This window comes from Triticum dicoccoides, chromosome 2A, assembly GCF_002162155.2.
Source record: "Triticum dicoccoides isolate Atlit2015 ecotype Zavitan chromosome 2A, WEW_v2.0, whole genome shotgun sequence".
Classification (NCBI taxonomy): domain Eukaryota; kingdom Viridiplantae; phylum Streptophyta; class Magnoliopsida; order Poales; family Poaceae; genus Triticum; species Triticum dicoccoides.
Genome location: NC_041382.1, coordinates 539,617,721 through 539,638,794, shown reverse-complemented (window position 1 = coordinate 539,638,794; position 21,074 = coordinate 539,617,721).

The following is a 21,074-nucleotide window of genomic DNA, read 5'->3' as shown; positions in this document are numbered from 1 at the left end:
CTCTTCTCTTCTCAAATTTCAAAAAAAAAAATTAGGATCACGCGGGTATCTTGGAATCGTTCCGATGGTTTTATGACGAGAACATTGTCTTGGTGCCTCCTGTCAGGGGTTTTGTGGAAGTGTCCCGGGGAGTTGAGCTCTGAGGTGTTGTCGTCATAATTTTATCGTTGCAGTTCTGGAATACCTGAGTTTAGTACGCCGACATCGAAAATCTCTTTTATGCAGTTCGTTGATGAGATAACCTCGACGCCACCCAGTACTAGGGCGGGAGTTCGGGAGTATCGCCATAACTTGTATAACGGATGCTTTTCGAAGGTTGAGGTAGATGGTTTCCGAAGTTTTTCTTGGTTATGTGTTGAAGGATGGATACAGCTGGATGTAGGATTTGCTAGATTTGGGTGAGATATTATGCTTCCCCTGTATCCCCAACAGCTGATTGCATAACCGGAAAGGTTCGGGAGTTTCATAGGTGGGAATTCTAGTAGCTCTAGTTCTTCTTCCATGGATATTGGTTTGAGATTGGGATTTCTTACCGATTATTCGTTCTTGATCCGTACCTTGTTGATTTATTTCTCTACTTAATTCTAAGTGGCTTCTCAATTTTTGGATATGTGACCATTTCAAGTGGAATGCATTCGTTCATTCTGTTCGGATGTGAAGACTATATGTTGCAATTTTCATTCCGTTGGATTCAGCTTCTTTTGTCTATCAATGTGCTAATGGATGTCAACCTCTTCAGGATGGCTCCTCCAACGCGCACGACTCCGAATCCTGATCCGCCACCACCTCCACCTCCTCCGGAGGCATGGCAAGCTGTGATGGCCGCAACCAATGCTAACACACAGTTGATCATGCAAATTCTTCAAGAGCGCAATCAAGGCAACCAAGGGAACCAAGGCAACAATCAGAATCACTTTGCTACACTCAACCAGTTCCTTGCTAACGGGCCAAAGACTTTCAGCAATTGTGTTGAGGCAACCGATGCTGACGATTGGCTTGTGGATCTGTGCAAGCATTTCGAGTGCAGTAACGTCAGGCCTGAGGACTTCGTCAAGTTAGCTTCTTTCCAACTCAAAGATCAAGCTGCAGAATGGTTCCAACAGTACAAGGATTCCAGAGGTGGACGTGTTATCACTTGGGATGAATTCCGTCAAGATTTCATATCTCATCATATTCCTCAGAGCGTGGTTGAAAGCAAGCGTGAGGAATTCCGCAACCTGAAGCAAGGCTCTTTGTCTGTCTATGACTACAACAAGTTGTTCCAGAAGCTCGCCCGCTTTGCTAAGCAGGACGTACCTGATGAGAAGAGCATGATATACCAGTTCAGAGGTGGTCTCAGAGAAGAAATTCAGCTCGCTCTTGTTCTCTTTGAGCCCTTGAGATACGATGAGTTCTACAACATGTCATTGAAGCAAGAGGCCGCTCAACTGAGGTGTGATACTTCCAAGAAGCGAGTCAGAGATGTTACTCCTTCTTCCTCTACTCAAGTGGCCAAGCAGCAGAAGTATTGGCTTCCTCCTCCTCCGTTCCGTCAGCCGTATCAGCAGAAGAGCAAAGGTGGTAGTGGTTCTTCCCACCAACCCAACCCTGGCTTTCAGAACAAGACTTCATCTCAAGCTCCAAGATCGAGTGCTCCGTATCACCGTCCGCTTTTAGAGGTCACGTGCAACAAGTGCCAACAGAAGGGTCACTATGCCAACAAATGTTTCAACCAGAGGCGTCTTCCTCCTCCTCCTCCTCCTGTGAGATCGGCAAGTACAGCTGTGGTCAAGCATAACCCCAAGCACGCCAAGGTCAACTTGATGAATGCAGCTCAGGCAGAGGATTCATCAAATGTCATCATGGGTAACCTTCCTGTTAATGATATTCCCGCAAAAGTTCTTTTTGACACTGGTGCATTGCATTGTTTCATGTCAAAGCCATTTTTTACCAAGCATGAGTTCGTTTCGTCTCATTTGGGTAAACAAATGGATATCATTTCTCCTGGCAAACGTTTGAGTGCAAGTCTGGAGGTGCCAGATGTTACTATCACCTTGGGCGACTACAAGTTTCTTTCTTCCCCAATGGTTCTTGGCAACTCGGATATTGATCTTATTCTCGGAATCGATTGGCTTTCTAAGCACAAGGCTCAGCTTGATTGTGCAGCCAGACAGATTCAATTGACTCATTCGTCTGAGGATGTAATTGTCTTCGCCGCTCGTGATGATACCATCCGTCTGTTTTCTCTCAATGAGAAGGGTGAACTGGATGCTATCTCGCAAATTCCAGTCGTTTGCGAATATCAAGACGTCTTTCCAGAAGAGCTTCCAGGAATGCCTCCGCACTGGCCAGTTGAATTCGTTATTGATCTTGAGCCTGGCACGGAACCTGTGTGCAAGCGTCCTTACAAGCTCGGACCAGAAGAGTTGAAGGAGCTGAAGAAGCAACTCGATATTCAAGAGAGAATGGGTCTCATCCGGCCTAGTTCTTCTCCGTGGGGTTGTGGTGTTCTTTTTGTGAAGAAGAAGGATGGAACGGACCGACTTTGTGTTGATTACCGCCCATTGAACAAGAAGACCATCAAGAAAAAATACCCACTTCCCAATATCAACGAGCTGTTCGAACAACTCAAAGGTGCCCAAGTATTCTCCATGCTTGATCTCCGTATGGGTTATCACCAGATTTGAATCCGTGAGCAAGATATTCCAAAGACGGCTTTCAGGACAAGCTATGGTTCATATGAATACACTGTCATGTCTTTTGGCCTCGTCAACGCTCCTCTGACTTTCTCTCGCATGATGAACTTCATCTTCAACGCCTACACCAATGACTTCGTTTTGGTCTATCTCGATGACATTCTGGTTTTCTCGAAGAACAAGGAAGATCATGCCAAGCATTTGCGTTTGGTGCTTGATAAGTTGAGGGAACACCAGTTCTACGCCAAGTTCTCCAAGTGTGAATTTTGGCTCGATGAGGTTCTTTATCCTGGTCATATCATCTCTGCCAAGGGCATTGCCGTGAATCCTGAGAAGGTGTCTGCAATTGTGAATTGGGAACCACCTCAGAACGTGAAGCAACTCCGTAGCTTCCTCGGTCTCACAAGCTATTGCCGAAGATTCGTTGAAAACTTTTATAAGATCGCGAAGCCTCTCTCTAATCTTCTCCAGAAGCACATCAAGTACGTTTGGTCTTCGGAGTGTGACATTGCTTTCAACACTTTGAAAGAGAAATTGATCACTGCTCCAGTTCTGACTCCGCCTGATGAATCCAAGCCGTACGAGGTCTTTTGTGATGCCTCTCTCCAAGGTCTTGGCGCAGTATTGATGCAAGAGAAGAAAGTTGTTGCTTATACCTCTCGCCAGTTAAAGCCCAATGAGAAGAACTACCCCACTCATGATCTCGAGTTGGCGGCAGTTGTGCATGCTCTTTTGACTTGGAGACATCTCTTATTGGGAAGAAAGATGGACATTTTCACTGATCACAAGAGTCTCAAGTACATCTTCACGCAGCCTAATCTCAACCTCAGGCAAACTCGATGGGTTGAAATGATTCAAGAGTATAATCTGAGTATCGAGTATACTCCAGGCAAGGCCAATGTGATTGCTGACACATTGAGTAGAAAGGCTTATTGCAACAGTCTGATTCTTAAGCCTTATCAACCCGAGCTTTGTGAAGCTTTCCGCAAACTTAATCTGCAAATTGTTCCTCAAGGTTTCCTCGCCAACCTTCAAGTCTCTCCTACCTTGGAAGACCAGATTCGCCAAGCTCAGCTTCTTGATGCCATGGTGAAAAAGGTGAAGATTGGGATTGCCAAGAGTCAGCCCAAGTACAAGTGCTACCGCCTTGACGACAAGGATACTCTCTTCTTCGAGGATCGTATTGTTGTACCCAAAGGTGACCTCCGTAAAGTGATCATGAACGAGGCTCACAATTCTCTCCTCTCCATCCACCTTGGGAGCACGAAGATGTATCAGGACCTCAAGCAGGCTTATTGGTGGACTCGAATGAAGCGCGAGATTGCTCAATTCGTGAATGAATGTGATGTCTGCAGAAGAGTGAAGGCAGAACACCAAAGGCCGGCTGGTCTCCTCCAACCTCTTGCCATTCCAGAATGGAAGTTTGACCACATTGAGATGGACTTCGTGATTGGGTTTCCAAAGTCCAAGCGTGGCAATGATGCTATATTCGTTGTCATTAACAAACTCACTAAAGTGGCTCACTTTCTGCCTATCAAAGAGTCAATCACTGCAGCTCATTTGGCGGAACTCTATACCTCTCAGATTGTCTCTCTGCACGGTATTCCTCAGGTGATCTCTTCAGACCGTGGCAGCATCTTTACATCCAAGTTTTGGGATTCTTTTTAGAAGGCCATGGGCACCAACATCCGCTTCAGCATAGCTTTCCATCCTCAAACTAGCGGTCAAGTCGAGCGTGTCAATCAGATTCTTGAAGATACGCTCAGGGCTTGTGTGATCTCCTTCGGCATGAAGTGGGAGGATTGTCTTCCTTATGCTGAATTCTCCTACAACAACAGTTTTCAAGCAAGTTCGGGCAAGGCCCCATTTGAAATTCTGTATGGCAGGAAGTGTCGTACCCCTCTCAACTGGTCTGAAACCGGTGAACATCAGCTTTTGGGTAATGACTTAATCACAGAGGCAGAGGAAATGTGCAAAGTCATTCGAGATAACCTCAAAGCAGCCCAATCCCGCCAGAAGAGCTACTATGATAGTAAGCACCGTGGTTTGGCTTTCGAGATCGAAGATCATGTTTACCTCCGTGTCTCTCCTATGAAAGGTACTCGTCGCTTTGGTTTCAAAGGGAAGCTTGCCCCCAGATACGTGGGACCTTTCAAGATTGTTAGCAAGAGAGGCGACCTCGCCTATCAACTCGAGCTTCCTTCAAACTTTGCAAATGTTCATGACGTGTTCCATGTCTCTCAGCTTCGAAAGTGCTTCAAGACGCCTGACCGCACTGTCAACTTCGAGGACAATGAGCTCCAAGAAGATCTCTCTTATCGTGAGCACCCAGTTGCTATTCTTGAAGAGACTGAACGCAAGACTCGCAATAAGTCAATCAAATTTCTCAAAGTCAAGTGGTCACATCATTCCGACCGTGAAGCTACCTGGGAACGTGAGGATCACCTCCGTTCTGAGTACCCGGCGTTCTTTCAGTCCTAGATCTCGGGACGAGATCCTTTCGTAGTGGTGGAGTGTTGTAACACCCCGGATATGACTTTCCCAATTTGTACTCCAACTCTTGCAGTTTTCGGCGTTATGTTATTTTATTTTTTGGGTTCGGGTTTTTGTCTCCGTGTGTTGTTATCATTGTCATGCATCTCATATCATGTCATCATGTGCATTGCATTTGCATACGTGTTCATCTCATGCATTCGAGCATTTTTTCCCCGTTGTCCGTTTTGCATTCCGGCGCTTCGTTCTCCTCCGGTGGTCATTTCTACCCTTTCTTTCGTGTGTGAGGATTAAACATTTCCGGATTGGACCGAGACTTGCCAAGCGGCCTTGGTTTACTACCGGTAGACCACCTGTCAAGTTTAACAACTTGTCACACCCTCGATGCGACTATAGCTCCCACGTGTCGAGGCACGACTTAGAGACATAATCGCATTGAAGGCATATGTCGCAAGTTAGGCAATCTTCACAACATCCCATGTAATATAGATAATAAAAGGGGAGATGACATAGTTGGCTTACACTCGCCACGTCAATCAAGTACATAAATAACATTACATCATCCAAACACAAATGGATTCATTTTAATTAAATTAAGGTTCAAGTTATCTATAACCGGACATTAACAAATTCCCATCTGCCCATAACCGCGGGCACGGCTTTCGAAAGTTCAAATGCCTGCAGGGGAGTCCCAACTTAGCCCATGACAAGCTCTCACGGTCAACGAAGGAATGGACCTCCTCCCGAGACGTTCCGATCAGACTCGGTATCTCGGTTCTTCAAGACACTTCGACGGGTTAAAAGAAGACCAGCAATACCGCCCGAATGCCGACAAATCCCGATAGGAGCTGCACATATCTCGTTCTCAGGGCACACTCAGATAGGTCAAGCTACGAGTAAAACCAACCCTCGAGTTTCCCCGAGGTGGCCCCGCAGGCTGCCTGGTTCGGACCAACACTCAGAGGAGCACTGGCCCGGGGGGGTTTAAAATAAGATGACCCTCGGGCTCCGGAAACCCAAGGGAAAAGAGGCTAGGTGGCAAATGGTAAAACCAAGGTTGGGCATTGCTGGAAAAGCTTTAATCAAGGCGAACTATCAAGGGGTTCCCATTATAACCCAACCGCGTAAGGAACGCAAAATCCGGGAACATAACACCGATATGACGGAAACTAGGGCGGCAAGAGTGGAACAAAACACTAGGCGAGAGGCCGAGCCTTCCACCCTTTTCCAAGTATATAGATGCATTAAGATAACATGGCAATATAATGATATCCCAACAAGTAAATAAATGTTCCAACAAGGAACAGCCTTCAATCTTCACCTGCAACTAGCAACGCTATAAGAGGGGCTGAGCAAAGCGGTAACATAGCCAATCAACGGTTTGCTAGGACATGGTGAAGGAAATATGCCCTAGAGGCAATAATAAAGTTATTATTTATTTCCTTATATCATGATAAATGTTTATTATTCATGCTAGAATTGTATTAACCGGAAACATAATACATGTGTGAATACATAGACAAACAGAGTGTCACTAGTATGCCTCTACTTGACTAGCTCATTAATCAAAGATGGTTATGTTTCCTAACAATGGAATAAGAGTTGTTATTTGATTAACGGGATCACATCATTAGGTGAATGATCTGATTGACATGACCCATTCCATGAGCTTAGCACCCGATCGTTTAGTATGTTGCTATTGCTTTCTTCATGACTTATACATGTTCCTATGACTATGAGATTATGCAACTCCCATTTGCCAGAGGAACACTTTGTGTGCTACCAAACGTCACAACGTAACTGGGTGATTATAAAGGTGCTCTACAGGTGTCTCCAAAGGTACATGTTGGGTTGGCGTATTTCGAGATTAGGATTTATCACTCGGATTGTCGGAGAGGTATCTCTGGGCCCTCTCGGTAATGCACATCACATAAGCCTTGCAAGCATTGCAACTAATGAGTTAGTTGTGAGATGATGTATTACGGAACGAGTAAAGAGACTTGCCGGTAACGAGATTGAACTAGGTATTGAGATACCGACGATCGAATCTCGGGCAAGTAACATACCAATGACAAAGGGAACAACGTATGTTATTATGCGGTCTGACCGATAAAGATCTTCGTAGAATATGTAGGAGCCAATATGGGCATCCAGGTCCCGCTATTGGTTATTGACCGGAGACGTGTCTCGGTCATGTCTACATTGTTCTCGAACCCATAGGGTCCGCACGCTTAAGGTTTCGATGATAGTTATATTATGAGTTTATGAGTTTTGATGTACCGAAGGAGTTCGGAGTCCCGGATGAGATGGGGGACATTACAAGGAGTCTCGAAATGGTCGAGACATAAAGATCGATATATTGGACGACTATATTCGGACATCGGAAAGGTTCCGAGTGATTCGGGTATTTTTCGGAGTACCGGGGAGTTACGGGAATACGGGGAAGAGTATTGGGCCTTAATGGGCTTTAGTGGGAAGGAGCGAGGAGGTGGCGCGCGCCCCTCCCAAGCCCAGTCCGAATTGGACAAGGGGTTTGGGGCGCGGCCCCCCTCTCCCTTCCTTCTCCGCTTCCCTCCTTTCCCCCCTTCTCCTAGTTGGACTAGGAAAGAAGGAGTCCTACTCCCGGTGGGAGTAGGACTCCCCTTGGCGCGCCCTCCTCCTAGGGCCGGCCTCCTCCTCCCTTGCTCCTTTATATACGGGGGCAGGGGGCACCCTAGAGACACAAGTTGATCCACGTGATCATATTCTTAGCCGTGTGCGGTGCCCTCTTCCACCATAGTCCTTGATAATATTGTAGCGGTGCTTAGGCGAAGCCCTGCGACGGTAGTACATCAAGATCGTCACCACGCCGTCGTGTTGATGGAACTCTTCCCCGACACTTTGCTGGATCGGAGTCCGGGGATCGTCATCAAGCTGAACATGTGCAAGAACTCGGAGGTGCCGGAGTAACGGTGCTTGGATCGGTCGGACCGTGAAGACGTACGACTACATCAACCACGTTGTGGTAACACTTCCGTTGTCGATCTACAAGGGTATGTAGATCACACTCTCCCCTCTCGTTGCTATGCATCACCAGGATCTTGCGTGTGCGTAGGAATTTTTTTGAAATTACTACGTTCCTCAACAGTGGCATCCGAGCCTAGGTTTTATGTGTTGATGTTATATGCACGAGTAGAACACAAGTGAGTTGTGGGCGATATAATTCATACTGCTTACCAGCATGTCATACTTTGGTTCGGCGGTATTGTTGGACGAAGCGGCCCGGACCGACATTACGCGTATGCTTATGCGAGACCGGTTCTCCCGACGTGCTTTGCACAAAGGTGGCTAGCGGGTGACAGTTTCTCCAACTTTAGTTGAACCGAGTGTGGCTACGCCCAGTCCTTGCGAAGGTTAAAACAGCACCAACTTGACAAACTATCGTTGTGGTTTTGATGCGTAGGTAAGATTGGTTCTTGCTTAAGCCCGTAGCAGCCACGTAAAACTTGCAACAACAAAGTAGAGGACGTCTAACTTGTTTTTGCAGGGCATGTTGTGATGTGATATGGTCAAGACATGATGCTAAATTTTATTGTATGAGATGATCATGTTTTGTAACCGAGTTATCGGCAACTGGCAGGAGCCATATGGTTGTCGCTTTATTGTATGCAATGCAATCACGCTGTAATGCTTTACTTTATCACTAAGCGGTAGCGATAGTCGTGGAACCATAAGATTGGCAAGACGACAACGATGCTACGATGGAGATCAAGGTGTCGCGCCGGTGACGATGGTGATCATGACGGTGCTTCGAAGATGGAGATCACAAGCACAAGATGATGGTGGCCATATCATATCACTTATATTGATTGCTGTGATGTTTATCTTTTATGCATCTTATCTTGCTTTGATTGACGGTAGCATTATAAGATGATCTCTCACTAATTATCAAGAAGTGTTCTCACTGAGTATGCACCATTGCGAAAGTTCTTCGCGCTGAGACACCACGTGATGATCGAGTGTGATAGGCTCTACGTTCAAATACAACGAGTGCAAAATAGTTGCACACGCAGAATACTCAAGTTATACTTGACAAGCCAAGCATATACAGATATGGCCTCGAAACACGGAGACCGAAAGGTCGAGCGTGAATCATATAGGAGATATGATCAACATAGCGATGTTCACCAATGAAACTACTCCATCTCACGTGATGATCGGACATGGTTTAGTTGATTTGGATCACGTAATCACTTAGAGGATTAGAGGGATGTCTATCTAAGTGGGAGTTCTTAAGTAATATGATTAATTGAACTTAAATTTATCATGAACTTAGTCCGGGTAGTATTTTGCAATTTTTTGTTGTAGATCAATAGCTCGCGTTGTTGCTTCCCTGTGTTTATTTTGATATGTTCCTAGAGAAAATTGTGTTGAAAAATGTTAGTAGCAATGATGCGGATTGGATCTGTGATCTGAGGTTTATCCTCATTGCTGCACAGAAGAATTATGTCCTTGATGCACCGCTAGGTGACGGACCTATTGCAGGAGCAGATGCAAACGTTATGAACGTTTGGCTAGCTCAATATGATGACTACTTGATAGTTTAGTGCACCATGCTTAATGGCTTAGAATCGGGACTTCAAAGACGTTTTGAATGTCATGGAGCATATGAGATGTTCTAGGAGTTGAACTTAATATTTCAAGCAAATACCCGAGTTGAGAGATATGAAGTCTCCAACAAGTTCTATAGCTAAAAGATGGAGAAGAATCGCTCAACTAGTGAGCATGTGCCCAGATTGTCTGAGTACTACAATCGCTTGAATCAAGTGGGAGTTAATCTTCCAGATAAGATAGTGATTGACAGAATTCTCTAGTCACCATCACCAGAGTTAGTAGAACTTCGTGATGAACTATGATATGCAAGGGATAACGGAAACGATTCCCAAGCTCTTCGTAATGCGGAAATTGACGAAGGTAGAAATCGAGAAAAACATCAAGTGTTGATGGTAGACAAGACCACTAGTTTCAAGAAAAGGGCAGAGGGAAGAAGGGGAACTTCAAGAAGAACAGCAAGCAAGTTGCTGCTCAAGTGAAGAAGCCCAAGTCTGGTCCTAAGCCTGAGACTAAGTGTTTCTACTGCAAAGGGACTGGTCACTGGAAGCGGAACTACCCCAAGTGATTGGCAGATAAGAAGGATGGCAAAGTGAACATAAGTATATTTGATATACATGTTATTGATGTGTACTTTACTAGTGTTTATAGCAACCTCTCAGTATTTGATACTAGTTCAGTTGCTAAGATTAGTAACTCGAAACGGGAGTTGCAGAATAAACAGAGACTAGTTAAGGGTGAAGTGACGATGTGTGTTGGAAGTGGTTCCAAGATTGATATGATCATCATCGTACACTCCCTATACTTTCGGGATTAGTGTTGAACTTGAATAAGTGTTATTTGGTGTTTGCGTTGAGCATGAATGTGATTTGATCATGTTTATTGTAATACGGTTATTCATTTAAGTAAGAGAATAAATTGTTGTTCTATTTACATGAATAAAACCTTATATGGTTACACACCCAATGAAAATAGTTCGTTGGATCTCGATCGTAGTGATACACATAATCATAATATTGAAACCAAAAGATGCAAAGTTAATAATGGTAGTGCAACTTATTTGTAGCACTGCCGTTTAGGTCATATTGGTGTAAAGCGCATGAAGAAACTCCATGCTGATAGGATTTTGGAATCACTTGATTATGAATTACTTGATGCTTGCGAACCATGCCTTGTGGGCAAGATGACTAAGACTCCGTTCTCCAGAGCGAGCAACTGACTTATTAAAAATAATACATACTGATGTATGTGGTCCGATGAGTGTTAAGGCTCATGGCAAGTATCGTTATTTTCTGAACTTCACAGATGATTTGAGCAAATATGGGTATATCTACTTGATGAAACATAAGTCTGAAACATTTGAACAGTTCAAAGAATTTCATAGTGAAGTGGAAAATCATCGTGACAAGAAGATAAGGTTTCCACGATCTGATCGCGGAGACGAATATTTGAGTTACGAGTTTGGTCTTCAATTAAAGCAATGTGGAATAGTTTCACAAATTCATGCCACCTGGAACACCACAGCATAATGGTGTGTCTGAACGTCATAACCGTACTTTATTGGATATAGTGCAAACTATGATGTTTCTTACCGATTTACCACTATAGTTTTGGGGTTATGCATTAGAGACAGCTGCATTCACGTTAAAAAGGGCACCATCTAAATCCATTGAGACGGCACTGTATGAACTGTGGTTTGGCAAGAAACCAAAGTTGTCGTTTCTTAAAGTTTGGGGTTGCGATGCTTATATGAAAAAGTTTCATCCTAATAAGCTCAAACCCAAATCGGAGAAATATGTCTTCATAGGATACCCAAAGGAGACAGTTGGGTACACCTTCTATCACAGATCCGAAGGCAAGACATTCGTTGCTAAGAATGGATCCTTTCTAGAGAAGGAGTTTCTCTCGAAAGAAGTGAGTGGGAGGAAAGTAGAACTTGATGAGGTAACTGTACCTGCTCCATAATTAGAAAGTAGTTCATCACAGAAATCTGTTCGTGTGACTCCTGCACCAATTAGTGAGGAAGATAATGATGATGATCATGTAACTTCGGATCAAGTTACTACCGTATCTCGTAGGTTAACCAGAGTGAGATCTGCACCAGAGTGGTACGATAATCCTGTTCTGTAAGTCATGTTACTAGACCATGACGAACTTGCGAACTATGAGGAAGCGATGATGAGCCCAGATTCCGCGAAATGGTTTGAGGCCATGAAATCTGGGATATGATCCATGTATGAGAACAAAGTATGGACTTTGATGGATTTGCCCGATGATCGGCAAGCCATAGAAAATAAATGGATCTTCAAGAGGAAGACGGACACTGATAGTAGTATTACTATCTACAAAGCTAGAATTGTTGCAAAAGTTTTCGACAAGTTCAAGGTGTTGACTACGTTGAGAGTATCTCACTCATATCTATGCTTAAGTCTGTCTGAATCATGTTAGCAATTGCCGCATTTTATGAAATCTGGCAAATGGATAAACAAAACTGCATTCCTTAATGGATTTATTAAAGAAGAGTTGTATGTGATGCAACAAGAAGGTTTTGTCAATCCTAAAGGTGCTAACAAAATATGCAAGCTCCAGCGATCCATTTATGGACTGGTGCAAGCATCTCGGAGTTGGAATATACGCTTTGATAAGTTGATCAAAGCATATAGTTTTATACAGACTTGCGGTGAAGCCTGTATTTACTAGAAAGTGAGTGGGAGCACTACAACATTTCTGATAAGTATATGTGAATGACATATTGTTGATCAGAGATAATGTAGAATTATTCTGCAAAGCATAAAGGAGTGTTTGAAAGGAGTTTTTCAAAGAAAGACCTCGGTGAAGCTGCTTACATATTGAGCATCAAGATCTATAGAGATAAATCAAGACGATTGATAAGTTTTTTTCAATAAGTACAAACCTTGACAAGATTTTGAAGTAGTTCAAAATTGAGCAGTCAAAGAAAGAGTTCTTGCCTGTGTTACAAGGTATGAAATTGAGTAATACTCAAAGCCCGACCACGGTAGAAGATAGAAAGAGAATGAAAGTCATTCCCTATGCCTCAGCCATAGGTTCTATAAAGTATGCCATGATGTGTACCAGATCTATTGTATACCCTACACTGTGTTAAGCAAGGGAATACAATAGTGATCTAGGAGTAGATCACTGGACAGCGGTCAAAATTATCCTTAGTGGAATAAGGAAATATTTCTCGATTATGAAGGTGACAAAAGGTTCGTCGTAAAAAGTTACATCGATGCAAGTTTTCACACAGATCTGGATGACTCAAAGTCTCGATCTAGATACATATTGAAAGTGGGAGCAATTATCTAGAGTAGCTCCGTGCAGAGCATTGTAGACATAGAATTCGCAAAAATACTTACGGATCTGTATGTGACAGACCCGTTGACTAAAATTATCTCACAAGCAAAACATGATCACACCTTAGTACTCTTTGGGTGTTAATCACATAAATGATGTGAACTAGATTATTGACTCTAGTAAACCCTTTGGGTATAGGTCACATGCCGATGTGAACTATGGGTGTTAATCACATGGTGATGTGAACTCTTAGTGTTGAATCACATGGCGATGTGAACTAGATTATTGACTCTAGTGCAAGTGGGAGGCTGAAGGAAATATGCCCTAGAGGCAATAATAAAGTTATTACTTATTTCCTTATATCATGATAAATGTTTATTATTCATGCTAGAATTGTATTAACCGGAAACATAATACATGTGTGAATACATAGACAAACAGAGTGTCACTAGTATGCCTCTACTTGACTAGCTCGTTAATCAAAGATGGTTATGTTTCCTAACCATGGACAAAGAGTTGTTATTTGATTAACGGGATCACATCATTAGGTGAATGATTTGATTGACATGACCCATTCCATTAGCTTAGCACCCGATCGTTTAGTATGTTGCTATTGCTTTCTTCATGACTTATACATGTTCCTATGACTATGAGATTATGCAACTCCCGTTTGCCAGAGGAACACTTTGTGTGCTACCAAACGTCACAACGTAACTGGGTGATTATAAAGGTGCTCTATAGGTGTCTCCAAAGGTACATGTTGGGTTGGCGTATTTCGAGATTAGGATTTGTCACTCCGATTGTCGGAGAGGTATCTCTGCGCCCTCTCAGTAATGCACATCACATAAGCCTTGCAAGCATTGCAACTAATGAGTTAGTTGTGAGATGATGTATTAACGAACGAGTAAAGAGACTTGCCGGTAACGAGATTGAACTAGGTATTGAGATACCGACGATCGAATCTCGGGCAAGTAACATATCGATGACAAAGGGAACAACGTATGTTGGTATGCGGTCTGACCGATAAAGATCTTCGTAGAATATGTAGGAGCCAATATGGGCATCCAGGTCCCGCTATTGGTTATTGACCGGAGACGTGTCTCGGTCATGTCTACATTGTTCTCGAACCCGTAGGGTCCGCACGCTTAAGGTTTCGATGACAGTTATATTATGAGTTTATGAGTTTTGATGTACCGAAGGAGTTCGGAGTCCCGGATGAGATCGGGGACATGATGAGGAGTCTCGAAATGGTCGAGACGTAAAGATCGATATATTGGATGACTATATTCGGACATCGGAAAGGTTCCGAGTGATTCGGGTATTTTTCGGAGTACCGGGGAGTTACGGAAATACGGGGAAGAGTATTGGGCCTTAATGGGCTTTAGTGGGAAGGAGCCATGAGGTGGCGCGCGCCCCTCCCAAGCCCAGTCCGAATTGGACAAGGGGTTTGGGGCGCGGCCACCCTCTCCCTTCCTTCTCCACTTCCCTCCTTTCCCCCCTTCTCCTAGTTGGACTAGGAAAGAAGGAGTCCTACTCCCGATGGGAGTAGGACTCCCCTTGGCGCGCCCTCCTCCTAGGGCCGGCCTCCTCCTCCCTTGCTCCTTTATATACGGGGGCAGGGGGGCACCCTAGAGACACAAGTTGATCCACGTGATCATATTCTTAGCCGTGTGCGGTGCCCTCTTCCACCATAGTCCTCGATAATATTGTAGCGGTGCTTAGGCGAAGCCCTGCGATGGTAGTACATCAAGATCGTCACCACGCCGTCGTGCTGACGGAACTCTTCCCCGACACTTTGCTGGATCGGAGTCCGGGGATCGTCATCGAGCTGAACGTGTGCAAGAACTCGGAGGTGCCGGAGTAACAGTGCTTGGATCGGTCGGACCGTGAAGACGTACGACTACATCAACCACGTTGTGGTAACGCTTCCATTGTCGATATACAAGGGTACGTAGATCACACTCTCCCCTCTCGTTGCTGTGCATCACCAAGATGTTGCGTGTGCGTAGGAAATTTTTTGAAATTACTACGTTCCCCAACAGTGGCATCCGAGCCTAGGTTTTATGTGTTGATGTTATATGCACGAGTAGAACACAAGTGAGTTGTGGGCGATATAAGTCATACTGCTTACCAGCATGTCATACTTTGGTTCGGCGGTATTGTCGGCCCGGACCGACATTACGCGTACGCTTACACGAGACCGGTTCTCCCGACGTGCTTTGCACAAAGGTGGCTAGCGGGTGACAGTTTCTCCAACTTTAGTTGAACCGAGTGTGGCTACGCCCGGTCCTTGCGAAGGTTAAAACAGCACCAACTTGACAAACTATCGTTGTGGTTTTGATGCGTAGGTAAGATTGGTTCTTGCTTAAGCCCGTAGCAGCCACGTAAAACTTGCAACAACAAAGTAGAGGACGTCTAACTTGTTTTTGCAGGGCATGTTGTGATGTGATATGGTCAAGACATGATGCTAAATTTTATTGTATGAGATGATCATGTTTTGTAACCGAGTTATCGGCAACTGGCAGGAGCCATATGGTTGTCGCTTTATTATATGCAATGCAATCGCGCTGTAATGCTTTACTTTATCACTAAGCGGTAGCGATAGTCATGGAAGCATAAGATTGGCAAGACGACAACGATGCTACGATGGAGATCAAGGTGTCGCGCCGGTGATGATGGTGATCATGACGGTGCTTCGAAGATGGAGATCACAAGCACAAGATGATGGTGGCCATATCATATCACTTATATTGATTGCATGTGATGTTTATCTTTTATGCATCTTATCTTGCTTTGATTGACGGTAGCATTATAAGATGATCTCTCACTAATTATCAAGAAGTGTTCTCCCTGAGTATGCACCATTGCGAAAGTTCTTCGTGCTGAGACACCACGTGATGATCGGGTGTGATAGGCTCTACGTTCAAATACAACGAGTGCAAAACAGTTGCACACGCAGAATACTCAGGTTATACTTGACGAGCCAAGCATATACAGATATGGCCTCGGAACATGGAGACCGAAAGGTAGAGCGTGAATCATATAGCAGATATGATCAACATAGCGATGTTCACCAATGAAACTACTCCATCTCATGTGATGATCGGACATGGTTTAGTTGATTTGGATCACGTAATCACTTAGAGGATTAGAGGGATGTCTATCTAAGTGGGAGTTCTTAAGTAATATGATTAATTGAACTTAAATTTATCATGAACTTAGTCCTGGTAGTATTTTGCAATTTTTTGTTGTAGATCAATAGCTCGTGTTGTTGCTTCCCTGTGTTTATTTTGATATGTTCGTAGAGAAAATTGTGTTGAAAAATGTTAGTAGCAATGATGCGGATTGGATCCGTGATCTGAGGTTTATCCTCATTGCTGCACAGAAGAATTATGTCCTTGATGCACCGCTAGGTGACGGACCTATTGCAGGAGCAAATGCAGACGTTATGAACGTTTGGCTAGCTCAATATGATGACTACTTGATAGTTTAGTGCACCATGCTTAATGGCTTAGAATCGGGACTTCAAAGACGTTTTGAACGTCATGGAGCATATGAGATGTTCTAGGAGTTGAAGTTAATATTTCATGGAGCTACCTGATCTGAAATTCCAGACAAGTGTTAATTTCACTAAGTCTGAAATCTGTTTGCCATATGCATTTTTGCCATGCATGTTTGAACCTATTAATGGATGATTTGGCCATAGCTCAGTGCTAGACTTTTGTTAAGCATCTTGAATGCATCCCTGCCATGTATTTTTTTGTCATGTTTGGGTGCTGTAGCTCGTTCATCTCATTGCATTTAGATGGCAACTTGCTGTAAATCGCAGACCGTGGTCATATTTGAATCGCTTGCCATTTCCAAACCGTAACTCCGATTCTGGCGTTCGTTGTATCGTTTTCAAGCGATTTTATCTCATCTTTCTAGTGGCACACTTGGATTCCCAAGTTGAGGCCAGGATCATGCGTTCCTTGTCAATCTTGCATATTGCATCCCGCATAGCATACCATCTTTGCATCATTTTGTTTGTTCCTTGCATGTGGTTGATTGTGTCCTTGTTGCTTGTTTGTCTTGTTTGGGTAGAGCCGGGAGATGAGTTCTCTAACGAGGATCCCGTTGAGTTTGCTTTCAAGGATCCAGTCAACTCTGACAACTGTGCAGGCAAGATGATCATACCCTCGAAATCACTACTATCTTTGCTTTGCTAGATTGCTCACTCTTTTGCTATGCCAATGCTACGATGCCTACCACTTGCTTTCAAGCCTCCCAAATTGCCATGTAAAACCTCTAACCCACCATGTCCTAGCAAACCGTTGATTGGCTATGTTACCGCTTTGCTCAGCCCCTCTTATAGCGTTGCTAGTTGTAGGTGAAGATTGAAGGTTGTTCCTTGTTGGAACATTTATTTACTTGTTGGGATATCATTATATTGCCATGTTATCTTAATGCATCTATATACTTGGAAAAGGGTGGAAGGCTCGGCCTCTCGCCTAGTGTTTTGTTCCACTCTTGCCGCCCTAGTTTCCATCATATCGGTGTTATGTTCCCGGATTTTGCGTTCCTTACGCGGTTGGGTTATAATGGGAACCCCTTGATAGTTCGCCTTGATTAAAGCTTTTCCAGCAATGCCCAACCTTGGTTTTACCATTTGCCACCCAGCCTCTTTTCCCTTGGGTTTCCGGAGCCCGAGGGTTATCTTATTTTAAACCCCCCCCCCCGGCCAGTGCTCCTCTAAGTGTTGGTCCGAACCAGGCAACCTGCGGGGCCACCTCGGGGAAACTCGAGGGTTGGTCTTACTCGTAGCTTGACCTATCTGAGTGTGCCCTGAGAACGAGATATGTGCAGCTCCTATCGGGATTTGTCGGCATATTCGGGCGGTGTTGCTGGTCTTGTTTTAACCTGTCGAAGTGTCTTAAAGAACCGAGATACCGAGTCTGATCGGGACATCTTGGGAGGAGGTCTATTCCTTCGTTGACCGTGAGAACTTGTCATGGGCTAAGTTGGGACTCCCCTGTAGGGATTTGAACTTTTGAAAGCCGTGCCCGCGGTTATGGGCAGATGGGAATTTGTTAATGTCCGATTGTAGATAACTTGAACCTTAATTTAATTAAAATGAATCAACTCAGTGTGTTGCCGTGATGGCCTCTTCTCGGCGGAGTCTGGGAAGTGGACACGGTGTTGGAGTAATGCTTGCGCAGGTTGTTCTCTAGCATTAATCCAACACCGTGTCCACTTCCCGGACTCCGCCGAGAAGAGGCCATCACGGCAACACACTCAGTTGATTCATTTTAATTAAATTAAGGTTCAAGTTATCTACAACCGGACATTAACAAATTCCCATCTGCCCATAACCGCGGGCACGGCTTTCGAAAGTTCAAATCCCTGCAGGGGAGTCCCAACTTAGCCCATGACAAGCTCTCACGGTCAACAAAGGAATAGACCTCCTCCCAAGACGTTCCGATCAGACTAGGTATCTCGGTTCTTCAAGACACTTCGACAGGTTAAAACAAGACCAGCAACACCACCCAAATGTGCCGACAAATCCCGATAGGAGCTGCACATATCTCGTTCTCAGGGCACACTCAGATAGTTCAAGCTACGAGTAAAACCAACCCTCGAGTTTCCCCGAGGTGGCCCCGCAGGCTGCCTGGTTCGGACCAACACTCAGAGGAGCACTGGCCCAGGGGGGTTTAAAATAAGATGACCCTCGGGCTCCGAAAACCCAAGGGAAAAGAGGCTAGGTGGCAAATGGTAAAACCAAGGTTGGGCATTGCTGGAAAAGCTTTAATCAAGGTGAACTATCAAGGGGTTCCCATTATAACACAACCGCGCAAGGAACGCAAAATCCGGGAACATAACACCGATATGACGGAAACTAGGGCGGCAAGAGTGGAACAAAACACTAGGCGAGAGGCCGAGCCTTCCACCCTTTTCCAAGTATATAGATGCATTAAGATAACATGGCAATATAATTATATCCAACAAGTAAATAAATGTTCCAACAAGGAACAGCCTTCAATCTTCACCTGCAACTAGCAACGCTATAAGAGGGGCTGAGCAAAGCGGTAACATATCCAATCAACGGTTTGCTAGGACATGGTGGTTTAGAGGTTTGACATGGCAATTTGGGAGGCTTGAAAGCAAGTGGTAGGCATCGTATCATTGGCATAGCGAAAGAGCGAGCAATCTAGCAAAGCAAACATAGTAGTGATTTCGAGGGTATGATCATCTTGCCTGCACAGTTATCAGAGTTGACTGGATCCTCGAAAGCAAACTCAATGGGCTCCTCGTTAGCGAACTCGTCTCCCGGCTCTACCCAAACAAGACAAACAAGCAACAAGGACACAATCAACCACGTGCAAGGAACAAACAAAATGATGCAAAGATGGTATGCTATGCGGGATGCAATGCGGGATGCAATATGCAAGATTGACAAGGAACGCACGATCCTGGCCTCAACTTGGGAATCCAAGTGTGCCACTGGAAAGATGAGATGAAATCGCTTGAAAACGATACAACGAACGCCGGAATTGGAGTTACGATTTGGAAATGGCAAGCGACTCAAATATGACCACGGTCTGCGATTTACAGCAAGTTGCCATCTAAATGCAATGAGAAGAACGAGCTACAGCACCCAAACATGACAACAAAATGCATGGCAGGGATGCATTCAAGATGCTTAACAAAAGTCTAGCACTGAGCTACGGCCAAATCATCCATTAACAGGTTCAAACAAGCATGGCAAAAATGCATATGACAAACAGATTTCAGCCTTGGTGAAATCAACACTTGTCTGAAATTTCAGATCAGGTAGCACTCTTCGGAGCAACAAAACTACATGCTACAGGACCTGAACATGGCGAAGTAAAGCATGGCATGGAGCTACTCAAAGAGCTTAACACAAGTCCCTTAGTGACCTTGAGCCAAAAGGGATCAGAAAATACAATTGCAAGCATGTGAACATGGCAAAAACATAAGCAGATCACAGACTTAGTGAAAACTGGAGCATGCTGAAACAGATATCAAGTAGGCATGTTTACGAGCTCGATGCACTCACTATGGAGCAAGTCATGATAATCTAAGCATACACCCATCAAGAATACACAAAATACAAGGTAGAAATGGCAAGAACAATAGCATAACATGCATGGATTAACTACAACATCATCGGCAAAATCGCTAACAAGTAGATAGTCTGCCTAGATTCACAAAGTAGCAAAAGTAGAGCACGATTGACTCAAGATAGGGTGCTCCATAATTGCCAACAAAGGCATGGATGGATAGAGCACTACAAGAATAACAAAACATCCTTACTGATCATCCTCAAAAGAGGCACGGATCACTAGGAAACAACATGAACATATGACCATATGAGATAAACAGCTCAAGGACTTAGTGGAAATGCTAAGTCCCTGAAATCAGCTTTACCAAGTGCCTCACTTTGAAAGCTTGTGCTAGTCACCACACACATCACAAAACTACATGGGTTGCACCTCTGGAAAGATGACAAAACCCTTAACAAAACATATGTAGAACTCATGGGCATATCATGCACACAATAATCATGGCAAAAACGACAAATATCTAAACGGAGTAGCAGATCTGGCAATTATCTCAAGTAGCACTCTTCTAACAGCATTTCGGGCATCAAGATAAACTCAAATGAAAATGATGCAATGGAATGAAATTATGTGCTCTCTGAGATGAACATTTTGATATGCTACACGCCCAAAACGGAGCTACAAACGCAAAGTTACGGCACGATGAACATGGCCACTTGAAACTGAAAAAAACACGGGGACTTAGTAGAATTTCGACCTCCGGATCTAGGGTTTGACCCGGGCACGCAAAACGAGGCGGTGGCGCTGCTCGCCGGAGATGACGAAGACGGCGGTCGGCGAGGTCGGGGTTGCCGGATCCGGTCGCTCCTCAACCGGATCTGGCCAGAGGAGGGAGGCGCCGGCGGGGGCGGGCGCGCTGCGGCGGTTTACGCGGCGGCGG